Source organism: Miniopterus natalensis, chromosome 14, assembly GCF_054644295.1.
Source record: "Miniopterus natalensis isolate mMinNat1 chromosome 14, mMinNat1.hap1, whole genome shotgun sequence".
Taxonomy (NCBI): domain Eukaryota; kingdom Metazoa; phylum Chordata; class Mammalia; order Chiroptera; family Miniopteridae; genus Miniopterus; species Miniopterus natalensis.
The window spans coordinates 54,592,343-54,619,982 of record NC_142094.1 but is presented as its reverse complement, the minus strand read 5'-3'; the positions used below and the strand labels follow the sequence as shown (position 1 = coordinate 54,619,982).

Genomic DNA, 27,640 nt, shown 5'->3' with positions numbered 1-27,640 from the left:
CTTCCATGTGGTCCTGTGACTGCCCACAGGAGGCTTGCACAGACAGGGAGGTGAGGCTTGGTCCTTGCTGGGCATCTTGAGTGCAGAGAGCAATCCTGAAAGCCTTCCTGTGGGGCGATTAGGAGAGGTAAGGACATCCTTGACCCCCCCCAAGTATATATACAGGGTGGGGCAAAAGTAGCTTTACAGTTGTATGGGCAACACAGAGCTTATTCTTGTATTGTTATTTATTAATTGTTGTATTATTTTCCATACAAACAACTGTAAACCTACTTTTCCCCCAACCTGCATGTATGTGTACACACACACACACACACACAGTGCTTTATAAACACGAGGCCATGTTGTTAGTACCCAGATGGCCATACTTAAAGATTCTTTACTTGGAAAATTTTTATTAATAATTGATTGGGTGATTACCTGGTGCTTTGCCTACTCAGAACACTACTTGCTTTGTGAATAGCACAATTGATTTTGTAAACAGAGCATATTTAAACATAACCTGACAACGGCGATGGTTTATTTGATGTTATCCTTTGAAATTATATTTATCAAGCCTATATCTTTGGCATTTGTAATAGCTACAGCCAAACAAAGTCGTCAAGAGTCAGGGCCAGCCTCCCACTAGGCTTTTAATCTCACCTCCTCCTAGGGGAGGAATAATTAATTCCAAGGATCATATGCCAAAGGCAAAACCTCCTCACAAGTCGCACCTGGGTGGCTGAGAGTCCCCCCAGGTCATCCTTCAGCACCACTAAGGAGCAGGAGTGAAGAGCCCCATTCCAGAGAAAGCTGTGTGTCCAAGCAGTCAACAGCATGCCTGAGGTCCAAAGCGGATGGCCCCAAACAACTGGGAGGATTGTGTCCCTGTCCACCCACAGGACCTGCCTCAGGCCCAGGCCTGGCAGTGACCTGGACTCACGGTTTAACCAGGAGGCTGCAGGGAGCTTGTCCCAACCCAAAGATGAGGTGCTCACCTCCCCTTCCCCAGTACCGCAGGCCTCTAGGGGGTCCCTGATGGGCAACAGCTCAGGTGAGCCCTGGGTCCCTCCCCAAATCAGGAAGCTGTATACATGGGGGCTCAAGGTGCAGGGCTGGGGAGTGGCCTCCTGCCTCAGAGACTACTAGGAAGGTGTGGGGGGCACAGGGCATGGCTGAGACCAAGGAAGAGGGGAGGCCCCTGCCCAGATGATGGGAAGTGGGAGACTCCCGGGGATGGGGAGACCCAGAGCTGCATCCTCCAAAGCTGAGGGAGGGAGGCAAGAGGGAGAACACCCTGCACTAGACCATGGACATCTTGTCCCACAGGAGCATCCACATGAGGCCCAAAACCTGGCATCAACCAGCCCAGAACCAACTTGGGGGCCCCACCCTACATCAGCTAGTCCCTGGGGGAGTTCCTGTCACCAGCTCTGCCTGCCACCCCAAGGACCTCCCCAGGCAACCTGCCTAGTGACTCAGATCCCCTAATGAGGGGATCAGCCATGTCGGAAGCTGTGCATTTGCAGCCACAGACAGCCGCTGAGAGAGAATTTACACTGACACTTGGTAATTGAACCTCCAGGGGCCTCAGCTCTGCATCTTTTTCTCCAGGGGATAATTCCTCTGCTTTCAGAAGTCCAGGAAGCCACCCCCATTATGAATGAAGCCAAGTACCACATCTCCCGCGGTCACCCATCATGCTGAAGAGTCGTTAGCCAGCCACAGAGTGACACTCAAGTTATTAGCATAGCACTCCCATGGTGGCAGCCGTGACATGAGTACCTGGGCTTTCTGCTTTATCACATAGGCAGTCCCCACTGAGGGAGGAATGTGACATCACAGGGAGGTTGAAAGCCTGACTTTCTGACCAGGTGGAGGGCCTGGGAGACAGAGGGAGTGGGGAGATCATAGTATATGTGTGAGACTGATTCAAATAGAGCACTAAAGGCTTTGAGGACCAAACTCCATGTAGAACACCACCATTAGGTCCCAGCTGGCCCCGTGGGTAGCACACATATGAGATAGGTCTGAATAACACTGCAGAGGCTTTGAAATCCAAACTGACTTGGGTGCTACAACACACACAACTCACAGCCTGAACCTAAATGGTCTACTGCCTGCTGAACCAAACATACCAAAATCAACATTCCCCAGAAGATTTTAACAGGACTCAACAGATGCCACTCCCAAAATGACCTAAATGTTAGAATTATCAAAGACTTTAAAACAACTAATACATCCATCCTCCATGAAATAAGAATGAATTCTCATTTAAAATAGGAAGATGTTGCCCTGGCTAGTGTGGCTCAGTCGGTTGGGCATCATCCCAGGCACCAAGAGGGCACAGGTTCAATTCCCTGGTCAGGGCACATGCCCAGGTTGCAGTCTCACTCCCCAGTGTGCGGCATGCAGGAGGTAGTAATCAAAGTTTCTCTCTCACATCAATGTTTTTTTTTCTCTCTCTCTCCCCTTCTCCTTTCCTCTATCTCTAAAAAATAAAATAAAAACATTTTTTTAACATATTTCTCTGTTGACAATAAGGAATTGTCAACAGAGAAATAGAAGCTGTATAATAGAGTCAAAGAGAAATTTTAGAACTTAAAAACATACTCATATCAGAGTAGAGATACAGAGGAGATTGTGGGTAAACCTGAAGACAGAGAAATTATTCAATCTGAACAACAGAGAGAAAAAAGATTGCAAGATAAATAAAAGTCTCAGGACTTTCAAAACGCCTAATCATTTAAGTCCCAGAATGAGAATAAAAATTGGTGCAAATATATATATTTGATAAAATAATGGATGAAACTTCCTAAATTAGGCAAAAGAAAAAAAATTACAGATTCAAGAAGCTTGGTAAGTCTCAGGATAAACTCAAAAATACCATGCCCAGACACATAAAAATCAAACTACTGAAAACCAAAAATAATGAAATAGTATTTAAAGTACCAGAGAAAAGTAACACATTACTCATAGGGGAATAACAGATTGAATGACTGCAGATTTCTCATCAGAAACCACGGAGGCCAGAAGACAGTTGTACAGCTTTTTAAGAGCTGAAAGAAAAGAGCTGTCAACCCAGAGTTCTATACCCAGAGAAGATATCTTTCAGGAATGAGGACAAAATAAAGACATTTTCAAATGAGGGCAAACAAAGAGAATCATCACCAGGAGGCTGCTTTAAAGAAAGAAGGGAGAGAGGAAGGGAAAGAGGCAGGAAGAAAGGGGGCAAGGAGGGAGGGGGAAAAGACAGAGGGAGGGCCTTCCAAACCAGTAAACTCCAGGACCACAGGGCTTCACTGGTGAGTTCAACTGAACGTCTAAGGCAGAAAAAATTCTGCAATCTACAATCTCTTAAAACAACAAAAAAATTAAATTTAAAAAAAAAAACAAAACAGAAAAAGAGCTCTTCCCAACTTCTTTTTGTGAAGCCAGCATTAATTTGATATCAAAACCAGACAAAAAAAGTACAAGAAAACTACAGACCAATATTACTCATATGGACACAAAATGCTCAGTATAATATTGGCAAACTGGACCCAGTGATATATTTTTTAAAGTAATACATCACAACCAACTGTGGTTTATGCTAGGAATGCAAAGTTGATGCAACACTTGTAAATTAATTAATGGAATCCACTATGTTAACAGACCAAAAACTAAAAACAATATGATCATATAGATTGAAGCAGAAAAACATTTGACAAAATTCAACATCTTTTGACTCTCAGAAAGTAGAGAAAAGAACTTCCTTATCTTGATAAAGAGCACTGATCAAAAAAACCCAAATAAACCAAAAAAAAACAAACACCTGTGAATAGCATCTTACTTAGAAATGAAAGACTACATGCTTTTGCTATAATATTGAGAACAAGGCAAGGAAGGAAGTCTCTTTCTTTTGCCATTTCTGTTCAACATTGTACTGTATCATAGCCAATGCACTAAGAAAAATAAATTTAAAAGACATATAGATTAGAAAGGGAAAAATAAAACTGTCCCTACGAACAGATAACATGATTGTCTATGAAGAAAATCCCAAGTAATCTACCAAAACATAAAAATGTCATAGAACCAATACATGAGTTATAAAGCTCCTCACAGAATATAAGGTCATCATATAAAAATCAACTATGTTTCTATATACTAGCAGTGAATGATTAGAAAAGAAAATTTTAAAAGCAATGCCATTTACTATAGTTAAAAAAAAAAAAAGTCTGTAGGCATAAATCTAATAATATAAGTGAACGATCTATAGGCTAAAAATACAAAATGCTGGTGAAAGGAATCAAAGAAGTCATAAGTAAATGGAAAGACATACCATGTCCATGGATTGTCATATTCATTTTAACTAAGATGTCAGTTCTCCCCAAAATGATCTATCTATAAGTTTAATACAATCTCAAACAAAGTCACAGCAGGGTGTTTTATAGACATAGAGACACTTATTTTTAAATTTACATGGAAAAACAAAGGAATCATAATAGACAAAATCTTTTTTAAGAACAACGTTGGTAGACTCATATTGCTGGATTCTGACTTACCCTAAAGTTGCAATGATTAAGACAGTGTAATATTGGTGGAAGGATAGATGCATCAGTCAATTGAACAAAATCGACAGTCCAGAAATATACCCAAACAAATATGATCAACTGATCTTTGACAAAAGTGCAAAGGCAATTCAGTGAAGAAATGATTATCTTTTCAACGACAGTTTCTGGAACTGAACACCCACATGCAAAAAACAAATGGACCTCAATTTATACCTTACACATTACACGAAAATTAACTCAAAATAGATCATAGGCTCAAATGGAATGTGACAAACTATAATACTCTTAAAATAAAACAGGAGAAAAATCTAACTCTTTGGGTTAGGCAAAGAGTTCTTGAATGGGACACCATGATCTGTAAGAAAAAGTTAATGTATTGGACTACATCAAAGTGAAGAATATCTACCTTTGAAAGGCACTCCTGAAGGAATAAAAAGACAAGTCACAGACTGAAAGGACATATTTCAAATCTTATATCTGATAGATGACTTATATCCAGAATATACAAATGATTGTCTATGTCAAAAGAAATCGAACAACCCAGTTTTTTTTAATGGCAGAAGAGTTGAAAGTGTACTTCGTCTAAGAAGATATACAGATGGCAAACAAGCATATGGAATATGGTGTTCTTGCTCTTTCACTGGAAACTGCTCTCCCAAGACCTCATGGGCAGCCACACGGTGTGCGGGTGTCTGCCCAGCACAGCCTCTCTGTCCCCTGTATCCCCAGTTTCTGTCCCTGCACATCAATGCTGGTCACGGAGCACCTGGCAGCAGTCATACAGGAGAAGGTTTACAGCAAGTCAAATGTGTGGCACATGAGCTAGGCAGACTTGCTTAAGTGACTCAAATGGCACTTTCTTCCTTGGCCTTTTCTTGAATGAGCTGGATTTATGAGCTTTGACAAAGTGCATCAGTGAGAAGGCCAAGTTTATAAAACAGTTCCTTCCTTGAAGGACACCGCTGTCCGACCTCCTAACTCTCCATGTTTCATACTCATGCCGCCTTCCCTGCGCCCAGCAGGGGTGAAAGGCTCCCTGGGTGACAGCTGATGGAGGTGCCCACTCCCACTCCTGTCCAGGTGCCACTCCCACAATTTCTTAGATTTCTGGCCAACAACCCCATTGTCTGATGGCACGGGGATGGTTTGCAGCAGGCATGGGGACCTAAAATATATTTTGTTTTGCCTCATGCTCCCAGATCCTTGTGAAGCCAGCAGGTGATAGGAAGCCAGGTCCCAGTTAACCTTCTCTGTGACCAATCAGCCACCCAGTACCACTCTACCCAGACCACCAGTTATCAGCAAGAGCTTTCAGTGTTCCCATAGCACATACATATACACACACACAGTCCAGCTGCCCGCAGGCAAAGGGGCTTGACCTTCACAGCAGGCACTGCAACGCCCATTAACTAGACCCAGACAAGACCTCGGGCTGCAGTCAGCACAGCCTCCCCTTTGTGGCACCTCTCAGCCTCACAATTATCCCTTCCATCTGCATGGCCAGTCCCCAAGGCCGGAACCTGATAGGCCTGGGCCGTGTGTAGACACCCTGTCAGCAGTCCCAGGTTTCCAGTGGTGCCAGTGCAGGCTCTAGACATGAGAGTGACAAGCCTCCGGCTGATTCCAGTGCCCAGCTATAAAATCAGCCGCTGCCTCAAGTCTTCCCAGCTGAGGTCCCAGACATCATAAATAGAAACGAGCCAGCCTCACTATTCCCCATCCAAATCCCTGGCCTTCTGAAGCAGTAAGCATAATGAAATGACTGCTCAGTTCTGGGGTCATTTGTTATGCAGCAGTAGCAACCAAAATGCAGCCTGTGACAGTTTGATTTTTCCATTGTATACAAAAAGCCAAAGTTTTGGACAAGAGGGAGACGTAATCCCACAAAACACAGTTTTCCTGTGCTAATGAGCAAATACTTTCCAAGTCTAAGCCAACTGTTCTAGAGCTTCCTTCTTCCCTGTCCCAAAGAGGAGCGCTGATGGCATTTTCCAGGCTTAGGAAGTCACCGTCCCTTTGCCCAACCTGGCTGTGGCAGGCAGGTGAGTGGCCCTGGTTAACCATCTTGTTTGAAGGCTGCTCTAGACTGACTGGTCACAGGCTGCTGGTGAAGCAAAACCTCTCCGGCAGGTTTCCTCGACAAGTTCCTTTTTGTCCTTCTGTTGCGCCGGGGTCTCAGGCCGCTCTGGGTCGACAAGCCAGCCCACTCCCGAATGTCCTGGCCAGTTCAGCGCAGAGAAGGAGGTGGTGTGAGCAGCCATTTAGCAAAGCAGAGCTTCAGCTGGCATTCAATTTAGAGAATGTTTGTTGCAATAAACACACCAAGATGTGTTTCTTTCAAGGATGTTTGACAGACAATCTCTGGAGGCCATCTTCCCACATCATTTTTCTAGCAAAAACATGGTATTTATGTCTTTATTCTGGAAAGAGATTTACTTTCTTAATAATGGGAATCGGTATCGGCGGGCTGCTGCATGTGAAGTTAATGTTTGCTTTCGCAGCACCGTGCGTGGTGAGGGATTTAATTGACAGCCTGAGCTTCAGCTCCGAGAAGCTGTGGGACATCTGGGAGATGAGAGAAGCGTGTGTTTATAGCCTTAAGGCTACCGGCAATTTGGTAAACATCAGATACGAATAATTTAAATATTTAAGCATTTAATTACTGGAAAATGGGTGGTGTTTTGTTTTATGTTGTGTAGCTTATTGTTTCATAAGTTTTCATTTAAGCATCCGGGAACAGGAGCCAACTTTCTGTCTCTGTTTCTCCCACGCGTTCTTCTCCTAAAAGCGGTGCATCACGCACCCTGGGGAAACTGGATGGGGTCCAGAGCCGAAAGCTACCCTCCGCCGCCGGCGTCAAGAACGAAACTCGCATCCCATGGACACATCCCTCCACTCTCCCCATGGCCCCCAAGAGCGTCGGTGTTCACAAAGCCAGCGACCTCGACCAAGGCACAGACCTTGACCAATCGGGAGGTAAAATCTAACTGCAGTGTGAGTTTTTAAATGTCTTTCTGTATATATCCACAGATACACAATTTAACAAAACTGCACATGCCTCTTTTCTTTCCACTGTTTTACTTTCCACTGTTTTCCACCCTTCACCCCATCAGCCATCCCACCTGCCCCCAGGTAACAATGGTGAAAGGGTCGTAGGGAAGTCTATGTTTTTCTCTTCACTCATATAGACATAAATACATGCTATTTAGGCAAATGCAGGGTGGGGCAAGAGTAGGTTTACAGATATTTGTATGGAAAAATAATACAATAATTAATCAGTAATAATACAAGATAAAACTCTGTGTTTCATGTACTCACAACTGTAAACCTACTTTTGCCCCACCTTGTATACATTTAGAGGGGTTTTGCCTTGTTTGTTCTACAAAAAACGGAGCATGGTATATGCATTTTTCTGAGACTTGCTTTTCTCTCCTAACAAACTCCAAGATGACCACGTGGCTGCGTCTAACTCTTGGCACTCGCTGGCCAGCCCCGCGACTCCCTCCTCAGCCCAGGCACGCGGGTGTCCCCGGGCTTCAACTCTGACGAGGCTCCGCAGAGCGTCCTGGACCAGCAGCCCTCTAGAGTCACGGGTTTCCTTGTACAAGGCAGAGTCCCAGCGAAGCATGGGGTCAAGGAATGCATGTCTTCAGTGCTGACACGACAAAGCAGTGCGAGGAAGCAGCTGTGATCCAGGACGCCCACGGCGACCGCCACCACCATCTCGACAACAGCAGCCAAGAGGGGCAGGCGGCAGGCGGGGCAGAGCCCCTAGCCACACAGCTTACCAGACTCTGGCTGTTGGCACAAAATGCCCCACGTGGGAGCAGTGAGAGCTGAGGTTCCAAACTCATCACAAACGTTAGGTTGCTGTATTCCCTCTGTTATTCCAGGATCCAAACAGATTTATGAGCACAGGTCACGCTACCAGACAGCTTCCAATTCTCACTCTTACAATCTGTCATCGGCTTCACCACCCTCCACATGGGCACCCAGCCCTGCTGGTTCCCTGCAGCGACGCCTACACGAGACCAACTCTCCCAGACCTTGCTGGCTCTATGCCACTGTTGTGCACCTGAACCACCCACGGTTACCAGGGTGGTGCCCAGAGCCAGCTGACCGCCTGTCCTCCAGGCAGGACACCCCACTCCACTATCTGCTTGTTGGGTGATAGCTGAGCTACACTGGGGTGGCGGAGAGGGGCAGGCACAAAAAGACCTCTCATGCACTGCGAGCTGGGAAGGCAGTGATGATGGCCCATGAAGGGGGCGGGAGGGACGGGTTGCCCAGGCTGGGGGTGGGCCTCCCAAGACAGCTGTAGGAGGAAGAGACAGACCAATTCCTGCAAAGTCCTGAGGTGGGAAAGAGGCAACACCTCAGGGGGCTGAAGGGGAAGCCTGGGTGGCTGGAGTTCAGACAGGAAGGCCTCAACCACATGGGCAGGGACCACCAGGGCAGGATGTTCAGCCAGAGGTGACGTTCTCGGCCAGGTACCCCAGCCCTCAAGCAGGTAGAAAAGTCACAGCATGGCCAGTTTCCCTTCAGCCAGCACCTGGGCAGCAGGGAGGATGGCCGCAGTTCCTCCTGGCACAGCCGGCTGGCTCCCCGGCAGTGACCACGGGGCCAGACAGCACCACCCGCCCTCCAGAATTAGCCCACTTAAGATTTCACACACATCATTCTGAACGCTGCACTGACTTTTAAATCCAGTTCCCTCCATGGAATGATAGTAAACAGGGAGGGAGCACAGACACCGAGAACAAAGGTTGCACCGGGAACAGCCAGCCGGGCAGGCAAGGCCACCGCCCTCTGGCCCCCGCTGCCTATTGCTCACCGTTTACACTCCAGAGCAGTTGCCGTTATTTAGAGCAACAGTGAATCCTCCAAAAACCCAGAAAAGCAGCTAAGCAAAAATGAGAGAGTCCAATTGCCATGATTCGGGCCCTGAGGGGAAGACCTGGTCTTAGCTCAGACTCCAGGTAATCAGGCAGGACGCTAACCAGAAGGCAATTCACAGCACTTACGACGCGGCTGCCTGAGCTGCTCATAGGGACAGCGATGGAAAGTGGAAAATCCACAGCCATGCATAGATTACTTTGAACACTACACTGTTTGAGCGGCACTTGGACCCCAGAAGCACTAGGCGAACCAGAGCAATGCTATATCCAGTCTGCACCCCCAACCTGGCCAGGGTCCCCAGGTCTCCCCCTCGTCTGTCCCTGGGTATACCGCCCAGGTTGGCCACAGGGAGTGGGTGGGGTTATTTGAGCCTCTGCACCTTCATCTGACTAACAAGGCTGGTAGCAGCCACCTCACAGCTCATGCTAGCACACAGGAGCCTCCCTGGGGCAGGGCAGGTGTGCACCCTTCTTTCCCGTGTCCAGCCCCACAGGGCTCCCACCACCCACCACCTAAAACAAGTCATCCCAGTCCATTCTCATTCTGAGACTAACATTCACTGTCTGCTGCTTAAAGATTCTAGCTCCATCGAGTGTAAAGCATGACCTAGTCCCATCAGAAGAACTCGGCTGGTTCTGTAAATATTTGGTAGCACCCTGAAAATAGAGTAATTCCCAAATGAAAGCAACAAAGTCAAAAAAAAATCTACATGAAATATTTATTCCATCCAAGTAACTGGTCCCCCAAAGCAGAAAAACACCAAGAGTGGTCTTTAGTTTGAATCTTAGATCATAAGACAAAATAAATGGCTTTTCTATATTTTATAACTCATTTTATTCCCACCGTCACAAACCCTCTGTGGAGCAAAGTCATAATACTAAATAATTAATGGCCACCCACAAAGCCAAAGCTGCCATGAGGGTGTTAATCTTTAGATGATGGAGGCAGAATCGATCCAGCTATAATTTCCAAGGTCTGGAAACACTGGGCCCCTGGCCACCTCCACACGGTCAGTCCAGGCAGGAGGGGCAGGAGGGGCCCAGGGCCCTCTAGTTCGTGGAGCAATCCTGTTGTATGAGCCTCTCTCCCCCAGAGATGCCACCCTGCATAGAAGCCAGTGGGGGAGAGAAGGGATGGGAGGAACAGGGTATAGTGGGGGAGCCTGATCCCCAGAACCAGCCATGCTGCTGGACAGTTCCTGCTCCTCTCGCTATGAGCCCTCAGTTTTATTTCCATGCAGGGTCCCTCCTGCCAGCTCTCCTGCTAAGTGACCAGTGCTTTCCATTTCTCTTAAATCAAGGTTGTGAGATCTACCAGATCTACAATCTGGTTAACCAAAAAATCTTTTTACACTGAGCTGGAGGTCAGAGGTCACTGACCAGCCAGGTGCCCTTGACCCACGTCTATGGCCAAGGACCCCCAGCATGGCCGCTGCACCCGGCAGAAGATGCAAGAAGGTCCTTTTCCTGGAACTGACAGCTCAGCCAACTCCACATTTTAATACAATCATTCAACTATCATGAGTTCACCACTGAAAATGAAAGGGAATGAAAAGAAATGAGGCGGAGGAATGGGGTCCTGCTTCCGACTCTCAGCCTTATCCCACACTCACTGTGTCTGGAGGTACATTGACCCTGGCCAGTCGCCTGACAGCCACTCATGAGAACCTGCCATGTGCCCAGGCTGTGCTGGGCCAGGTAAAGAGAGCCTGTTCACAGCCCTGCCTAGGGAGTTACCTGCCCAGGGGGGCAGGCAGGTAGTCTAGCAGTTGCCACCATCCACCCCTCCTCCGATCCTCTTAAGCCACTGTCCGGAGAACCACCCACAGAAGCCCCAGAGCAGCCCTGGCCAGCTCCTGGGAGCCCAGCTGCTGCCGCCACGTCCCTGAGGCCACAGGAGTTGGGGAAAGACTTCAGACCTGGGCAGCTCAAAGCACTTCCCTGCTTAATAGTCTGAGTGGCTTGTGGGACTGAGATGGTTCAGAAAGGCTAGACCACAGAGGAAAATAAACCCTTGACTTGAAACACTTGGTTTCCATGAAAGAACTATTGTTCTTAAAAGCATTAGTGCTGTCCACGCAAATGACCAAAGGCGGCAGGCCTCAGGAGGAGGCACATGGCTGGCCACACACCACTGGCCACATTCCCCCTCACAGGCCTCTATTACAGGAAAAGCCATTTATTTCACCCACTGAAATGCCTTTGTGACACAAAACACCTGGCCAGGACACACCCCTTCACCTGAGTTCCAGCGCAGGAAGTGGCTGACTGAGTGCCCCTTTTCTGCTGACCTGTAAGGTGGGTGACATTGTCCCCATTCCCACCAGCCTCTGAAGCTCACCCAAGCCCCACTAGTGAGGCGCAGAGCTGGCTGTGTAGCCATCCTCCCGGCCCCTGCAGTCACCTTCTCTAAGGGAGGGGCCCACACAGGCAGAGGCCGGGCCATGACCCTGCCCAGAGCCAGGGCTCTCACACTCAGCCTCCTTCCTGCTTGCCCTGTGTGCAGCCACCCTGCACTCCTGCAGGTGGCAAAGGAAAGCACAGCACCCAAAACACCCAACCTGAGGGGAAGGTGGCGGAGGAGGGGGACACACTGAAAGGCTGGAAAAAGGTTAGGCTTCTGAGACGTCTCTCGAAACACCTGTAGCGGTCTCCGCTGAGACAAAGGCATCATAGCCACGCATCCTATAACCCCACAGCCAGCAGGTAAGGAGACAAGCAATGAGAGAGATGGCAGACACTGTGGCAACAACGTGAATGGGGACCGGGGGGCAGAGTGGGAGAGCTGAGCCTACACCCCACTTAAAGTCGGGGGCCACCAAGGGCCGAGAAGATCCACAGACGTAGGAATCGGAGCCCCTCTAATTCCAGCTTTTCCTGATCGTCATCTGAACAAAGTCATGGCCTTTCAATAGGCTTCTCTCACTCAGCGCACATGCCTGAGATTCAGCTGCTCCGTCTGCACCACCAGCTGCTCCTTCGAGCTGCTGGGGCCTGTCCCACCGCACAGATGTACCACAGCTGCTTATCTCAGCACCACTGGAAGGACATTGGGGTTGTCACCTGTTTTGGGTAATTATGAATAAAACCACTGTAGCCCTGACCAGGTGGCTCAGTTGGCTGGAACATGCCCCTTACACCGAAAGGTTGTGGGTTTGGTTGGTTATGGGTTTGATTTCCGGTCAGGGCACATGCCTAAATTTCGGGTTCAATCCCTGGTCAGGATGCATACGGGAGGTAGTCAGTCGATGTTTCTCATATCGATGTTTCTGTTTCTCTCTCTCTCTTCCTCTCTAAAATCAATTCTTTTAAAAGAGGTATTCTTTAAAAAAAAACAAAAAAACAAGAACACTGTAAATGTTCGTGGACAGGTTTTAAGTAATCATAACTTCTTCTCCAGGGCGTTCCTCCAGGGGTGGGATTACTGCGTTCACTGTAAACGTATCGGTAGCACTGTAAGAGGAGCTGCCTGGCTGTTTTCCGAAACGGCTGCTACTCTGCATCCCGCCCACAGCGGGGAGGCTCCAGGAGCTGCACACTCCCACCAGCACTTGGTATTGTCACCCTCTTTTTGTTTGTTTTTCTTTGTTTTTCAGCCGTTCTAACAGTGCATCTCCTCGTGGTTTTAATTTGCATTTCCCCAATGACTGATGACAGCCAGCATCTTTTCGTGTGCTTATCTGTCATCCATGCATGTTATTTAGCAGAGCATCTGCTCAAATCTTTTGCCCATTTTTTTAAATTACATTGTTTATTTTCTTATTATTGAGTTTTGGAATTTAGTTATATATTCTGAATACAAGCCTTTTTCAGATGCGTGATTTGCAAAGATTTTTCCTGTTTATGTCTTGCCTTTGCCTTGTCGTGACAATACCTTTCACAGGGAAGTTTTTAATTTTGATGATGTTCAGTGTATCAGTGTTTTCTTTTATGATTTGTGCTTTTGGTATAATACCTAAGAAATCTTTACTAAACCCAAGGTCACAAAGACTTTCTCCTATGTTTTCAACTAGAAGGCTTTTTTAGTTATTGCTATAGGTGTTTAAAGTTAAATTTGGGAGCTTGTGGGGATGAAAGAGGCAATAAAGGCAATTAAACTGGGGGTGGGGGAGACTGCCCATCATCAAGTGGGAAAGATCTGGAAAACCACACAAATTTCCTAGATGGTTTAGCTTGTGGACACGCATGTAGTAGTGACTGGACAGGAAATGCAACTGAAGCCAAATAAATAAAATATTTCCTGTAGACAAATACCATCAGAAAATTGGAAAGCAGCTCAATAAAATTACTAAATTTTTCTAAGCCACTGAAAATGAGGGGAGATCCTGGAATGTACTGACAACATAGCCATGTCTGGATGCCTGGTTTTAACTATATCAGATACATTTTTTAAAAATATATATCTTTATTGATTTCAGAAAGAGGAAAAGAGAGGGGGAGAGAGAGAGAGAAACATCAATGATGAGAATCCCCTTCGGCTGCCTCCTGCACGCCCCCTGCTGGAGATCGAGCCCCACAACCCGGGCGTGTGCCCTGACCGGGAATCAAACCTCAATCTCCTGCATCCTAGGTCGAGGCTCAACCACTGAGCCACGCTGGCTGGGCCATCAGATACATTTTTATCCCACGATACTTTACTGACAGGAAATGGATACGGTGACCTCACTGGCACCTCTAGTCCCTGTGCGTCACACAGCAGGGGTGGGCAACCGCCTCATCTCACCAAAGGACATGTTCTCTCAGGAGAGTCAACAGTGACTGATTCACACATGTGACCAGTGACTTCATTGGTGCTTTTTAAAATTTTATTCTGAGTCAATTTAAAAATAAATTTATGTTTAAAAGTTTAAATCACAAAAGGGAAAAAAGATCCCGCTTAAGAACTGCTACCTAGAGAAAAGAACCCAGCTCCACCCTGTAATTAATTAAGGGATTTTAAAAGTAGGGCAGATGAAAAAGAGAGAGAAAACTCAGAAGAAAAAGAAATTCAGGGACAAAAACGATATGAAGACACCTTGGGATGGGAAAGAAGAACAGGAGGCAGCGGGGATGGTGAGAGAGGACAGGAGGGACAGGAACTGGGCATCCACGCCAGACTTTGGGAAAACAGCTACGTCTGTTCCAACAGTTTCGGAAAAGTAACCATTCTCTCCACAACTTATTATGAATTATCAATGTGTAATCAGTCTATTTGCCACAAATGCTAAGATTTTGGCCAAGTATAAGGGAATGATGTAGGTTTTAGAAATGTATTTTGCAGCCCGGAATGTGTCTGCCCGGGTATTATTGAGGCCTTGGCATATTTCCCGGATAATCAGACTGACCCATCCTGTTATTTTTAACTCTGGGGTCCCCATTCCATAGGAGACCTTATTCCATAAAGCCTGAAGGTTACACTGGAAACCAGTGTTAATTTCAGATATGAAAAGGTTCTTTCCATATTGCGTCAGCTTTTGATTTAGTTAAGAGATGTACAGGGAACACACCTGATGAGAACCTCTCTGTCACCAGTATGATCCTCAGCAGCTGACAAATTGAAGCTGCTGCCTGATCTGCGTGAACTCTTGAGATCCGTGTCAGGACACTGCCCTCTGCTGCCCACAGAGCGAATGGCACCCCTGGCCCCACGGCAGGAGGAGGAGCTGGACCCCGCCCACCAGTCTGCACCCCCACCCCCACCCCAGGGCGCCCTAGGCAGCCTGAGCTCCCCCCCCCCCCCCCAGCATGGGGCAGGTCCATGATCTCAGCACCCTTCCCAGAGAAGTGAGTGTAAGGCATGGCCCTGGCTTCACCCTGTCTCCTCGCTCACCTGCTCTGACCTCTCCCAAAAATAGGGGCCAATGAATGGTTCCCTGTACACGCCATGTAGCCCAGGTGTGCGGTGGGCTGTCCATCTAGGTTTGTACAAGTGCCTCTGTAATGTTCACACAACAACAAAATCGCCTAACGAGCAATTTTCTTAGAAGTTACCCATTAAGCCCAGCCGGGCGTGGCTCGGTGGTTAAAGCATCGACCTAGGATCCAGGCAGGGCAGGGCACATGCCCGGGTTGCGGGCTGCAGCCAATCAATGACTCTCTCATCACTGATGTTTCTGTCGCTCTCTCTCCCTCTCCCTTCCTCTCTCTGAAATCAATAAAGCTATATTAAAAATAAAAATAAAATAAAAAAAGAAGTTACCCGTTAAGTGACTGTGTGTGTGTGTGTGTGTGTGCGCGCGCCAGGAGAAGGCGAGAGAGAAAGTCTAAGAGACTGGTTCCTACAATCATGGAGGAGGGCAATTCCCATATCTGCAGAGCGGAGACCTGGGAAGGGCTGATGCTGGCAGAATCCCCTTCCCCGGAGGTCAGTCCTTTCCTTAAGGCCTTCCACTGACTGGGCGTGGCCCACCACATGCTTTGCTCAAGTCTACTGATTTAAATGTTAATCTCAGCCAGGAAACACCTTCACAGCAACATCTAGAATAATGTCTGACCAAATATCTGGGCACTGTGACCCAGCCAAGTTGACACGTGAATTCATCATCACAGGGGCCTTGAACGATGACACCTCCCAAAGAAAAGGCCACAGGAGAGCAAACTCTGTGGTCCCAACCCTGAGGGAATATGGAGTGTGTACAGTTCCTAGGAAGGACGACGAAACCTGAGACTCACCTCCAGGTAAAGAAGGACCATCCGCAGGTGACCAATATTCAGAGGTGGGGGCCCCCAGCAAAGGAATCCACCAGCCCCTTTGGAAACACCCTCCGTGGGCACACATATAGAACTGGCTGTCACACGTAGCACACAAGGTAGCCAATATCGATGTCCTCAGACCTCACCCACTTTAGGGGACAATCTGATGACCAAAGGAAAAATGTCCTGGTCCACTAGATGTTCACTGGGAGGGTGCCAGGCCCAAGAAGGGAACTGGTCCTGGAACCCATCTCCAAGGCAGTCACACCAATTAAAGGAGAAATTTCCAGGAACCTGTGTTTGGTCAGGCGCCGAGGGTTTGACAAGGAGCTCAGTCACGGCTGGGATGGGGCTTGCTTGCAGAAGTTCAGCCAGAAAACTGGGCCTCAGCCAGGACATGTCAACGGGGCCACCCTGCACCTCTCCCCATGTGGTTCCATCAGCCATCGAAGGTGACAGCAGGCCTGACAGGAAGATTCCATCCCAAGCACCTGGTGCTCTCACAATAAAGGGGGATTTTGTTTCCTTAGCTAAACCAAAGGATGAAGCCAATTTCTGCACACTTGGCCAGTTGACAGCTCTCTCCTGGGTGATCTGTGACATATTAGTCTTTTCCCTTAGCTAATTTCATTTCATTTCATTTCTAACACTCCAAGACTGGGAGCCTCAGGCCTAGAACCAGAGCCACAAGGACTTTGCATACAACCAGAGGGAGCTCAGAACAGACCATTAGAGAATGAATAAATGAAGATAAAATCTTCTATTTTTCTTAATTGGTCTAAAAGACACTGTTTGCTTTAGTGTTTAGTGGGTATAAAGTTTCAGTGTTGCAAGATGAAAAAGTGAGAATATACTTAACACAAGCGAACTGTACACTTAAAAACGGTGAAGATGGAAAAAAGGAGCTGCTTGCTCAAAATAATAACAGCAACTGTGTATGGGGGGATTATAGCATGTGGATAAGTGAGGCAGTGAAAGCATCGTCACAGCGACAGGAAGGAGGAACTGGGAACACTCCAAGTGACAGCACCAGGGGTGAATTGCTAGTGTGTTATTTGAAGGTGATTTTAGGTTGGTTTAAAATGTATATTGTAAACCCTGGTGCAGCCACTAAGAGATGTTTTTAAAAGAAAGATGACTGATCTGCTAAGAGAGCAGATAAAATGGAACCATATAAAATGCTCTATTAAAACCAGAGAAGGGAGAAAAAGTGGGAGAGAAAAGAAACAAAGAGCAAAAAGAGAAAAGAAAGCAGTTACAAACACATAGGCATTAATTCAACAATATCAATAATCACTTAAATGTAAATGGCTTAAATATGCCAATTAAAAGCAGAGACTGTCAGAGTGAATTTAAAAAAAAAAAAAAAAAAAGACCTGACTATAAGTTGGCTACAATGAACTCGCCTTAAATATAAAGGGTAGGACAGGTTCAAGGTAAAGGGATGGAGAAAGATATACCAGGGAGTACTAATCAAAAGAAAGCTAGACTGGCTATATTGACTTTAGGTTTCAGAACAAGAAAAATGATCAGGGATAAAGATTATCAGGCATTATATAACAATAAGAGCTCAGTTCTCAGAAGACGACCATCCTGAACTTATGAGCACCTAACAACAGAGCATCGCCACCCATGAGGCAAACAGCAGCAGACTGAAAAGAGAAATTTAAAAACCCTATATTATAGTTCGAGACCTGAACACCACTCTCTCAGTAATTGGCAGGTCCAGCAGCTGAAAATAATAAGGACACAGTTGACTCAACAGCACCATCAATCAACTGGACCTAATGGACGACTATGGGCTGTTACGCCCAGCAACAGCTGGTACACCCTTCTCATACAGAAGTGACGAAGTCAGTCACCTTCCCATATACCAGCAATGAACAGCTAGAATGTGAAATCTGAAAAACAATACAATTTATAATAGCTCCAAAACACTCAAGTACCTAGGTATATACTTAGGGAAGAAAATATTGCAGGATCTATATGCAAAATTCAGAATAAAACCCTAGTGAAAGAAAGCAAAGGTCTAAATAAATGGGGAGATGCTTGTGCTCAAGGAGTATAAGGTTGTGATATTGTTTGGTGTCAGTTCTGCCCAAATTGACCTATAGGTTCAATACAACTCCAAAGCCATTTTGTAAATACTGACAATCTGATTCTAAAGTTTATATGGAAAGACAAAAGATCCAGGAAAAGAAATTCTGAAGGACAAATTTGAATGACTCACCCACCCAATTTCAGGAGCTGTTGTAAAGCTATAGCAATCAAGACAGCATGGCATTGGCAAAAGAACAGACACGCAGATCAATGGAACAGGACGGAAAGCCCAGATACGAACCTACGTAACTGTAGTCACCTGATTTTAACAAAGGAGCAAAGGCAATTCAAAGGAGAAAGGACAGTCTTGTCAACGTATGGAACTGAATAGCTGATCCAAAAAAGGAAAAACCTATATACAGACCTTATACTTTCATACACGCAAAAAAAGTTCAAAATAAATGACTTCTCACAGGCACAGGGTTTCTTTCTGAGGTGATAAAAGTGTCCTGTAATTGGATAGTGGTGACAGTTGCACAAACTTGTAAATATACTAAAAAACACTGAACTGTCCACTTTGAAAGAATGAACTTTGAGCTATGTAATTATATCTCAGTAAAATAAAATTAACTCAAAACAATTCCTAGATCTAAATATAATATGCATAACTATAAAAATTCTAGAGAAAAACCGTAGAAAATCTACGTGAACTTGGGTTTGGTGATGAGTTTTCAGCTACAGCACTAAGAGCATGATTCATAAAAGAAAAAAATTGATAAGCTGGGCCTGATTAAATTTCAAAATTTATACTCTGTGAAAGATGTTAAGAAAATGAAAAAAGTCAAAGAAATGGGGAAAAATATTTGCAAAACACATAAAGGATTTATATTCAAAATATACAAAGAAACACTTAAAACTCAGCGTTATCAAACAAAGCAATTAAAAAGGGATATAAGATCTGAAAAGATGCCTCACCAAAGAAGACAGCACATGAAAAGATGCTAACATCACTTGTAATCAGGAAATTCCAAATTAAAACAAAAACGAGGGTGGGAGGCAAAGGGGGGGTCTTAATATATGGTGATGGGTGAAGATATGACTTTGGGTGGTAGGCACACAGAGCAATATACAGATCTTGTAACACAGAAATCCACACCTGAAACCTATATGTTCCTATTAACCACTGTCACCCCAATAAAAAATGAGAGACCACTGCACACCTATTTGAATGGCTAAAATCCAAAAAACAGAGAATATCAAATGCTGGTGAAGGAAGCGGAACAATAGGAACTCAGACATATTGCTGGTGGATATGCAAAATAGTGCAGCTACTTTAAGGCACCTTGACAGTTTCTTATAAAGCTAAACAAAGTCTTACCAAATAACCCAGCACTTGTACATCTAGGCATTCACCTGATTTGAACACTTTGTCCACACAAAAACTTCGTGAAAAGCTTGTGTGCACAGATGCTCCCTGGATGGACTGATGTAAACGCTGGGCCTTGGGGAAGAGTGAAGGCTGGGAGCTCAGGATGGACCACGGGCTCTGAAGGGGGTTGCCTTTGCCATCCCCACACCCCAGGTGGACTGACCCCATCCGCCTGGCAGGCCCCACAGCCAGCCCCAGGCCATTTCTGAGTCCTGCTGATACCTGAAAGGGACTTGAAAACTCTGCCAAGTTAAGTCCAATGTGACTCATAAGTCGCCAAGGGATGCAGGTGACGGGGAAGGCCTGAGAAGAGGCCACAGTTCTCCCTTTCACTGGGGCTGGCCTGGAGTGAAAGCACAACTTCGCTGAGCTAAACTTCATCGCCTGTTTGCAACACTGGGTCTGGGCAAGGGGCTGGTGGTGGCCACCTCAGGGAGTGAGTGATGAGAAGGGGCTGAAGCCTGACCCCTGGCCCTCTGGCTCCAGGGCCTGGGCAGGCTTCACAGGGCCAGGCCGGCCTATAGCACCCACCCCCCCGGGCACTGGGAAGCATCAAACAGAGGGTATGGGAGAGGGCTCCGTAAATTGCCAAGAACTAAATAAATGCTGGGGTTATTATTATTATTCCTTATCAAATTAACTACCCATATTCCATAATTGCAAAGTGCTTCCGAGTGGAGCAGATCAGGACACCAGAGCTCATTAAAAATTCCAAGCAACGCCACATCATTTTGCTGACCTTTGCATTAATTCTTGCCTTTTCTCTCATTAAATCCTACTCCTAGGGCTGTTATCAGCTCCCTGGTCTCTCCCCTGATTAAATAATGACCCAGGATCACTCACTTCAGTGTTTCCCACTTTCATTACACCGCCAGCCCGAGGCACCCCCACTTCGGGGGGTGTCGGTGACTGTGCCGGCTGATTAGACAGACATCACTAAATCACCCCCGTCCGCATGCACCGACTGTGCCTCACACCAATTATTAAAAGCCTGCAATTTTCAGGGGGAAAAATTCACTTTTACAAATAATTAGGTGGGGATAAGATCTTCCCTGCAGTAAAAGGACACTAATGACTCCCTGTCTTTCAGCCTAATTCTTATCCTGGAGTTTGGGGCAGGACACCAAGTTACAATTTCTGACGGCGGAGAGGAAGCCCTTCCCCTGGTTTCTGCTTTCGAAGTGGGCGCGGCCGCCTCCTTAGCTGTGGGTAAGCAGCCAGACAAGCCTGTCACATAGTGTCTGTCCCCACCCAGCCCCTGCCAATGTCACTCCTCATAGTATTTGATTTAAATGAGAAATACTGGCCCTGATTACTTACGGTGCAAGTACTATAGTACAGGGTTTTTTCAATTGTTATTATGTTTTTATTGATTTCAGAGAGAGGAAGGGAGGGGGGGGAGAGAGAGAGAGAGAGAGAAACATCAATGATGAGAATCATCCATCGGCTGCCTCTTGCACGCCCCCTAATGGGGATCAAGCCTACAACCCGGGCATGTGCCCTGACTGGGAATCGAACTGTGACCTCATGGTTCATGGGTCAATGCTCAACCACTGAGCAACACCAGCCGGGCCACAGTGTAGATTTTAAAATTCGTTTAAAGTTTAAGGTGGGTGAACAACAACAACAAAAATACACAAACCAATTCAAAAATAAGCAAAAGGCTCAAACAGATATTTCTTCAAAAAAGACAGGCAAATGGCCAATAAGCACATGAAAAGCTGTTCAGTATCACTAATCATTAAGGAAATGCACACTAAAACCGCAATGCAATAGAGCCATAACAATGGCTGTCATCAAAACAAGAGGAACACAGAAAGCAGCAAGTGTTGGCGGGATGTGGAGAAACTGGAACCTTCGTGCACCGTGGGTGGGATTGTGAAACGATGCAGCCTCTGGGGAAACAGTATGCAGTTTCCTCAGAAAATCAAAAATAGAACTACCATATGATCCAGCACTCCCACTTCTGGGTATTTATCCAAAAGAATTGAAAGCAGGCACATGAACAATATTGCACACCCATGCTCACAGCAGCCTTACTCAGAACATCCAAAAGGTAGAAGGAGCCCAAGTGTCCAAAATGGATGAGTCGGTGAGCAAAACAGGGTCTATCAGGCAACAGAATATTAGCGGCCTTTAGAGGAAGGAAATCCCGACACATGGATGAGCAAGGGAGGACATTCCGCTGCAACACGGATGGCCGAAGACACTGTGCTCGGTGAAATGAGCGGACACAGGACAGTGCTGTGTGACTCCACTTACAGGAGGCCTCTGGAGGAGTTGAATCCACAGAGACAGAAGTAGGGCGGTGGTGCTGGGGGCTGGGGAGGAAGGAATGCATAATTAGTGTCCAATGGGGACAGAGCTTCAGGTTGGGAAGATTCTGGAAATACATGGGGGTGACGGTCGCTCAGCATTATGAACACACACAATGTCACTGATCTGTACACTTGGAAATGGTGAAAATGGTAAATTTTATGTTGTGTATATTTTACCACAATAAAAAAAAAGTCAAAGTAAAATAAAATGCCCTCAGACATGACATTGAGATCACTCTTAAAAGGTAAAAGCGAGCCCTACGACTAAAATCCAATTCAATTCCCAGACAAAAGCTTCAACCCACTCACCTCTCGGATAAACACCTGAGTAGCTAAAAATGGGGCTTCTCCAACCTGGTGGGAGGGCAGGAGTGGGGGGCTCAGGCTGGCCCAGGCAGGGGTCTGGTGTCTACAGGCCTGCGGGGATCACAACAGCTGGGAGAACCATGGAGAGCCACTCGCCCAAGATCGCCCAGGGGAAAAGTGACAGGGCCTGATGACCACACCAGGCAGAATAACACCTAACTCGGAGCTGCTGCAACTTTCTCCAAATTCAGAGGCAAGTAATCTGGCTGCACCAGGGATCAGGATGCCACATGTAGAAAATATCACTATTCTTTAAAACTGCCAATATTTCACTCTATCAATAATACACTCATGCATTTTAATATAGAAAACACTTCATAAAGGGATCCCCAGGGTGTCAGAGTGCTCCAGGACTCCCAGAATAGAGGGACCCAGGCCAGCCTGAGAAGCAGAGGCTGAGCACTGCCATGCAGGTGGAGGTGGCCAAGGACACAGTTTTCCTCCCACTTACTTGCAGTTAAAGCCGAGGGAGACAACTTCAACATCAGAGAGCTTTACTGCCCCACTTTCTCATGTTCGGAGGCAAACACTGCAGCTGTCACAGTGCTGTCTCTCAGGTCCCCATGGGCCCTGTCCCAGCCCCGCTGCCTCCTGGGCAAGATTACGTGTCCTCTAAGCCCACTACAGGCAGTGACAAGACACCTTTCCCAGCCAGCACTGGAGTCCTTGATGTTCAGCAAATGCACCCAAATTACTCATTTATTGTTATTTATATTATTTATGGAGTCTCCTCTTTCCAGCTCAATTATTTTCTCCTTGATTTAGATATACTGGGCTAAAATGACAAGTGATAAAATGTTGAACACAAAATGAGCTCCAAATTAAAGAGAAATAAATCCTCAGATCTAGTGATCAGAATTTCTAAAACCTATTTGAAATCTGTGTGTTTAAAACATCAGATAATGGAGAGATGTTAGAGAAAAGTAGTAAGTTAATGAGTTATCACTTCCTGTTCCTTAGATAGTCTTCATCACAAAAACCCTGGTGAGATAGATATGAAGCTTGCGGGTCTCGGTGTTTACAACATGGGACACGCACTCTGCCAGCAGGTTGGGTGAAATTCTTTTTTTTTTTTTAACCCTCACCCAAGGATATTTTTTCCATTGCTTTTCAGAGAGAGTGGAAGGGGGAGAGGAGAGAGAAACATCGATGTGAGAGAGACACATCAATTGGTTGTCTCCCGCTCACTGGCCGACCAGGGCCAGGGGTTGATTCTGCAACCGAGGTACATGCCCTTGGCTGGAATTAAACCCAGGACCCTTTAGTCTGCAGGCCTACGCTCCAATCACTGAGCCAAATGGACTAGGGCAGATTGGGTGAGCTTTATCCTGCTGTAAGCTTTATCTTGAGCAAACAAGAGCGCCAGGCTGGCTGAAAAGTGGCCTGATGGGGTGACAGAGCAACCTGGAAGCTGGCCTTGGAAAGGTGGGCTTTGCTCCTGGTTGTGCCAGACACCCTCCATGCCTGGTCCCTGCGCCCTGGCTGAGAAGGGACCCTGGGGGCTGCAGCTCCTTCTGAGAGCGTGTTGGCTGTGCCCTGGCCATCCCACTGCCTTGCACCCTGGCATCTCCCCACCCAGGGAGGCCTGGGCAAGAGTATGAGGTTCCCAGGCCCAGCAGTGGGGCGGGAGATCTCAGAGGCTCTGACCTCCTCCACCAGGTGAAAGCCGAGGAGCTGGCAGAAGGCCTTAACTCCCCAAGTACCTGCCTTCCTAAAAGAAGCGCCTCCTCTCAGTCACACCTGTCTAGTTTCTTCAGGTTTCACTCCTTGGTGCTAAAAAATGGCTTTATTCCCTTGGAGTGCTGGGGATCTAAATGAAATGTGAACCAGATGCACATTTTCCTAGGAGATGGTGGGCTAGTGGCTCTGGCTCACCAGGAACACACCTGCACCCCGGTGCCCGCCCAGCACCGCTCGGCAACACTGCAAGACCAAGCGGCCAGTGAGGGTTCAGCCGCTTCACTTCTCTCGGTTCATCGGACCTGACTGGACGCAAACATGGAAGAGCTCTAAACGCCTCGTCACACACCAAAACTTTTGAAGACTCAGAAGGACGCAGTTTCCTGACACCTGCCCATAACTGCAGTGGAAACCTACCCACGGTGGACATGAGAGCCTAGGGGTGTTTTAACAGGGTCTCCTTCAGAGATGGGAATTTGTTCCCCAGGGCCCAGCCCAGCAGGAAGACCTAGTGCCCGGGAGATTCATGAGACTCGTAAGAAGTGGGCTTTTTTCCCATCAAAGGAGGACAGGCAAGTGCTTCTGTTTGGTCATCTCTGAAACGGTGACAGCTAGAAGATGCCGGCAGAGATGGACAGGGGAGTGAGGAGAAGGAGGAGACATGACTTGGAGAACTGAACCCGAAAGTCCTATAAACTTCAACAACACTGTATCTCATTCTAGGCATCCTCTTGTTAGTTCTGCAGACAAATCAGCAAACATGGAACAAAAATTAAGGTTACCTGGGACAGATGCAACTGGCTCCCAACCCTTTAAAATGAGGCCCAAGACCAGCGTTCAGAGCTGAAGATCCTGTACCACAGATATCTAACTGAATTTGCCGGCTTGGACATTGAAACGGCTTTTAATTGCCGTGAAGCTGTGGAAGAAACTGCTGACACCTTAGTACAGATACCAAAGGACTCCAAGAAAGGTTTCAAACTGAAATTCAGACGGTGAATAGACAATTCCCACGCGAGCCGTTCAAATTCTTGGGGCCCGCTCTAAGGCTCCCGCACTGAAGCATCAGCTGCGCCGGGGGAGCTGGGGGCGCCAAGTGAAGGCCTCGGTGGCCTGCGAAAGGCAACGCGTGGCACAGTTTCCATTCTCCATAAATGCCCGTTGGCTGCAAGACTTTCCATATCATGCCTGACCCAAGGAACCTAACAGTCCAACTCCTCCGACATGTTCCTGAGGGAGAAATGCTGCCAGGAGCTCAAAGAGCACGTGGTCCCCAGCTGCTGAGCGCCTCCCAGAGCCCCCGGGGAGAGGGTTGGAGGCTGTGCGGGCCACCTCCATCCCTGCCCGCCGCAGCCCCAGGCCGGAGGGGCCCGGCTTGGAACCAGGGACTGTGCTGTTGGGGGACTGCACAGTACTCGGCAGACCTCAGCGTGCCCCCGTGATCCCAAACAACTCACTCCCTAAAGGAAGCCACGCTTTACACCTTTTCCAGTAACCCGCTGGCGATCAGGCGCTTAGGTACTTAAAATATGCAGTAGACTAAATGTCTTATCTAAAGTGCCACAGTTACTCTTGGATTAATTCGGTTTAAGTTACTTTAAAAGAGAAGATTTTTATAAATTTGGACATGCTTCAGTAGGAAGTGGTTGAACATTTTCATGAAAAATTCATACGATTATGTTAAAAATTCATACTGCATTACTACAATAAATGTTAACAGTTTTAAACAGTTGAGATTATAAATTTTTTTCTTTTCTACATTACAGTGGCTGCAACATTGTCTTAAGTTTTCAATATTCGAGCTTTTTTTTTTTAAATTCTAACATTGAGATAACACTTTCAGGAAGTATCTGAGATTTTAATGACTGTATACTTGACATATTATGGAAAATTGACAGAAAGTATCAATTCTTAAAAGTTGTGCCCAGAAATCATGTAAAGCAGGTGAGAATACTGGTCAGAAAACATTTGATATAATATTGTATTAAATTGTTAAATTCTAAACCTGAATTTCAATAAAATTTTAAAGCTAAAATAAAATAAAATGAGATCCGAGACCGCCACCTCGTGGCAGGTCTGTCTCATTAGCACTGTTGCCTCGCCTGTAAGTTCCCACTTGACATGGTGTGTGCCTCCCCTCCCCTCTAATTTTATTCACCTGGACGGCAGGTGTGCTCACACCCCCACCCAGCACACACCCCATTCTGCTGGGAGTGGGAGCAGGGTGGTTGGGAGCAGGGTGGTGGGCAGGCAGCCTCAGGGGAGCACCAGTCTTTCCGCCTGGGGAATCCTCACCCCAACCCGCCCCAGTGCACCCATCACTCCCTGAATGCAGGGTGTCACTCCACTCTGGGTTTAAAGGGTGAGGGGCTCAGTGGCTGTCTACACGGCCCTGCAAAAGGATGTTTGCCCCCTTCTCCCCCAGGAGGGTAAAGTAGTGGAGCGGAGGCGGCCACACCACTCCTCCAACCAGGCCTTAGGGAGGCACGGTCCCCCGGTACCTCAGCTCCTACCGCCTGGAGGAGAGAGGCTGCCCACCTGTTTTGCATGATTTCTTTGGGGACAGACCCAGTCCAATTGCAGACACAAGGCTTTGTCTCCCACTGGGCTGCTGCAGTGGCCCCTTCCAGGCAGATGGCACGACCCACCCGTCCTCCAGTCTCTGGGGCAGAGAGGACAGGCACCCCAGGCACAGAGAAACTGTCCCCTCGACCTGCGGGGACTTCTACCCTGGTACCACGGCAGGTTAGGGCACACTTTTACCCAGACACCCCACTGTGCTCACCAGGGAACCCCAACATGGGAAGAGGACTGATCACAAGGGAACAGCAGCAGAGAGCCTGCCTCAGGCCCCAGGGTCAGCTCCCACACCCAGCAGCCTCCTCCATCCTGGGAGTAGGCCTGAGTTCAAAGCTTCCCACAGAGGCTCTGTGACTGCACTCCACTTGGGACCTTGGCCAATGATGCTGTCCCCTCCTGAGCCCCAGGGTTGATGATGGGGCCCAGGAAAGAAAGCAGCAGAGACTGCAGGAAGGGCTGGCTGAGGAAGCACAGCTCCCCTTCTGATCCCCCAGGAGCAGGGATCCTGGGCCCCAGGGTGGCCGGTTCTGGGCCTGGATCTGAGAGTGGAGCTCAGGGCACTGAAGTGAGTTCTCCTTCCTGTAGTGGAGGAGACAACCGCTCCCTGATCCCCGCTGGGACCATTTTCTTGTCCCAGAAACTGGGGAGAAGGGACTGTAGATCCCACTCTACCCCTCTCTCAGCTGACCCAGGCCCTGGGGGTGGGAGGGAGATAGGATTCAGTTTGGAGGGGAGGGATATGAGGAAGCACTCCTGCCTGCTCCAGCTGTGGTGTCAGACTCACAGCCTGGCTGTGCCCTATAAGCCCTGTGGCCTTGAGCAAGGTACTTCCTTTCACTGGGCCTGTTTCCTCACCTTTCCCACTAGGCCAGCTGCACCCCCACCAGCAGCCTCTGCTATTGCCTCCTGAGACTCTGGGTGGGAACAGGGCTCCCTTGGGGCAGGGATGTCCTTGAGTCCTGGCCAAATACACACCCCTAGATGTAACTTCAAGGTGCCCCACAAACAACACAGCCTAATAATGCCCAGCATACACAGCTTAATTTTAAAATCTACTTTAGAGAGGCAGTGTTCTCTTTTCAAAAAAAAAAAGGAAACAAAGGGACCAGCAATCCAGGGGAAGGC

The 27,640-nt window shown here is 47.3% G+C and overlaps 1 long non-coding RNA gene and 1 pseudogene across 1 annotated transcript in view; one reads left to right on the top strand and one right to left on the bottom strand.

The window, feature by feature from the left end:
- The window catches only part of LOC148091583 (uncharacterized), an 84,726-nt gene that overhangs the window by 50,710 nt on the left and 6,376 nt on the right, over positions 1-27,640 (bottom strand). The window lies entirely within an intron of this gene.
- Positions 22,336-25,399, top strand: LOC148091584 (aspartate--tRNA ligase, cytoplasmic pseudogene; annotated as a pseudogene).